Here is a 3,635-nt window from a genome sequence, read left to right as displayed (position 1 = left end):
TGATTTCCCAAACTTCCACCTCAAAAATCATCATGATCCAAACTTCAAACGAAAAAGTGTTCAACATGAAAGTTGTTCCCCTTGATCTCACCTTGGCAAAAAGTACAAAAGCACCTCTTTTGGATCAAAATTGAGAGACTTGTGCATGGCTTCATTATGGGGAGTATTTTGGCAAGATTGGATTTCAAATGATCAAATTCTTTTGCATGCTTCCACATGATGGATTCAGTACACTTTGCACACGAATTGGAAGTGGGTTACATCATTCCTAAAGCCCAAATCATTGCCCATGCATCCATGCAAGGAGGTTTCTAAAATTTGCCAAATTTCAAGTGGTGAAAATATCAAGTACATTGCCTATTTAAACAAGCTTAAGGCTTCAGATTCATCATCAACACCTTGCCCAAGCTTTGCTAGACCAATTCAAACCCTCACTGCCATAGAATTTTTGAAGGTTTCTCTTGAAATCGAGCTTGAACTTCATCTTCTGTTTGGAAGTTCCAACTCCAGAAATTCACTTCCCTTTTCATCTCAATTGACTTCTGCAAGCAAGAGGACGAGAAAGCAATCAAATCCAGATCAAGATCAAGTGGAATTAGATCAACTCGAAGGTGATTTTTCAGAAACTTCTTCTCTTCGATTCTCCCTCAATTCTTTATGATTTTTGGTTGTCTGAAGTCCTATCAATATAGGTAAGAAGATTGAGTTGCTTTGAGGTTAAATCGAAGCAACTCAGTTCATAATCCTCAAAATTCAAATCCCTTTATCTTTTTATATATTTGGAATTCGACAAAATTGAGGTCAGATTCGAGCTCCTGAGCATTTTTTCTTTAAATCCATGTCTTGCTTTTTCATTTTGGTGATGGTTGATGGTGGACCAGTCCGGTGAGGTCCACCGGAGAAGAAGACCGGAGCTCTGGCTCCGGTGATGTGTTATCATGCATCTCAACCATAGGATCCAATTTAAGTGTTTTAATCTCATGCGTTGCTTTTGATTACCAAGCCTATGCCGCGTTGGCTGCAGTGCATCATGGAATGTGCGCTTATCACCATCTGATTTGCCACCTCAATTAATAAGGGAGATCAGATGGTTCTCATTTTTTTGAATTTCGGATTATTTCATTTAATTGCTTATTTTTAATTTATTCATATTAATTTCATTATTAATCCAAAAAATATGGGACTTTCACCAAAAAAATTCAAATATTTTTCTTTTTCATTTTTTGAATTAAAATGATATTTTGGATTAGTTTTGATATTTTTCATGAATTAATTGTTTTTGTGCATATTTTTAATTGTTTAAAAATACTTCTGACTTTTCAAAAATAATGAAATTTTTTGTCCAAGGTCCTTTGACCTTGTTTGACCTATGATAAATCTCTTGGCCATTTATTTGGTTTTTTGAAGAGGTTTTAGGTTTTTGATCAAACATAATTTAGTTTAAATGCATTTTAATTTGATTTATAATTGATTAATTGTATAGAAATTGTGTTGAGCCATTTTTGTTGACTCGTGAAGTTTGACTATGTGTTTGGGCCTTGGTCAAGGTTGATTTGACTTTTATTGGATTAAAATCATTAGATTTAGGTGATTGATGAAATATACATTTCATCTCCCAAAATGAATGAATGATTTTAATTTGATAAAATTCCTTCCATGATCAATTTATGTTTGTATCATTTCCCCTCCCTCTTCATCTTCAATCCCATTATATCCCATCCTTTCCATTGGCCAATGACATCTCAATATCATAAGGCTAATTGGTTCATCAATAACTTATGTTAGATGAACCAATACAAGTATGGATGAGATTAGGTTCATCCTTTGACCATTTTTCTTTTTGTGTGTGGTATGTTTTAGGAGTATGGTTTATTATACCATATCTTTGACATGCATTAACACCAAAATTTCTATTGCCCGGCCTCAAATAGTTATGAATTCTACATAAGTCTAATTACGGTTGCTTAACATAGCGCTAAATTTTGACCCAAAAGCATAGCATTCTAGTAAGTGAGATTGTAAGTCTCCCCCCTTTCATGGTCTTGTTTGGAAACTTGGCCTTTTCTCCTTCCTTTGGAAGATGTCTTGGTTCAAAGATCTATGCTTGTGAATAGAGGGTTGAGTGTTCTCCAAAGAATGACTTAATCATTTGAAAAGCAAAAACTCCACTAACATCTAATCAACTAACATTTGACTAACCTTTATTATAATTGCTTTTACTTTCAAGTCCTTTACTTTATGCAATTTAAATTCAAGCCATTTACCATTTCATTTGTCATTTACATATCATTTAACTTGTTTATGTTTATGCCATTTTCACTTTGCTCACTTGAGCCATATATTGTGGTTGTATATATTTGTTTGTGTACCTTGTTTGTGTTTGTGGTCTTAGGACCTTAAAACATATAATAAACAACAAAAACCCTAAAAAAATGTTTGTGTGGACTGTTAGATTCGATCTGAGCTTTGGACTTAGAATTAGGCAACAATCCCTATGCAAAAGGACTTGGCCAATGCCAACATTTATGAAACCAAGTTATTGTGAATTGAATTTTCATCTGATACAAGTGTTGAGATCCTCATGAGTTCATCTGCTACATGGTCTTAATGAAAATGTTACTCTGAACCTGTGTCTAATGCCTTATTCTGAGTCATTCAAGGAGTATGTCTTCTGATGCATGGAAGATTAAGAAGAAGACTATGAAGCTGTTTGCTCGGATTTGGCTATCTTTATTTGATGCCTTGCTCTTCATCCTGCTACTTGTTTATTGATATTGCTTAATTCTAAAGTCCAAAGGAAAAGTGGGTTTCTATATGACATTCTTGTCTATTGGATTGCATCCCATTGGTCAAATCTTTTCAACTTTTAACTTTTAATTTTATGCTTAGGATTAGTCTATTCATCTCCTCCCACTTCTTAAATTTAAAATATCTCCCTCTTTTCAAAATCTTCTTTGCTTGTGATTTCTAAACTTAGACTTTATTGCAAATTAGAAACTTTGGCCTTATGCTATTGCATTTGTAAACCCCTTTTCTTAATCAAACTTGTAAATGAATTTAACTATACTTGACTTAAAATTTCAAAAAGACAAAAAGAACTAACACTCATTCAAACTCTTTTAGGCCCTTTGTGCCTCTTTTAAATTTAAATTTTTGTTAAAAGTAATCCACTCATTTTGAAATTGTTACCATGAATTACGAGGTTTTGATCCCTCATTTTTATGTTGGTACGTAGGCACAAGCCCGAAGGTCTTGTCAAACACAAAAATATAATTAATGAATTCTTTTCTCATCCTCACGCTCTATTTTTTGTAAACATGATTTTATACCAAGAAACACGTACACACATAAAAAAAGGACTCCCTAGGAGTACCTAGGACACTTTGGGTGCTAACACCTTCCCTCTGTGTACCTAACCCCCTTACCTGTAATCTCTGGCATTTTATTAGTTTTGATTTGAAAACTTCTTATCTTTGGGTTTTGTTCGTACTTTTCCCTTTTCCTTTAGAAACAATAAAAACGCGGTGGCGACTTTGGTTTTATTGACGTTAAGTTTATCCATAACTTAATGGTCGTGAATTTACCGCTATAGATATAACACTTAGACATGGACATCTCAATTTCAAAGACATCAG

The sequence above is a fragment of the Lathyrus oleraceus genome, chromosome 7, assembly GCF_024323335.1.
Source record: "Lathyrus oleraceus cultivar Zhongwan6 chromosome 7, CAAS_Psat_ZW6_1.0, whole genome shotgun sequence".
Taxonomy (NCBI): Eukaryota; Viridiplantae; Streptophyta; class Magnoliopsida; order Fabales; family Fabaceae; genus Lathyrus; species Lathyrus oleraceus.
This window is presented reverse-complemented; position numbering follows the sequence as displayed.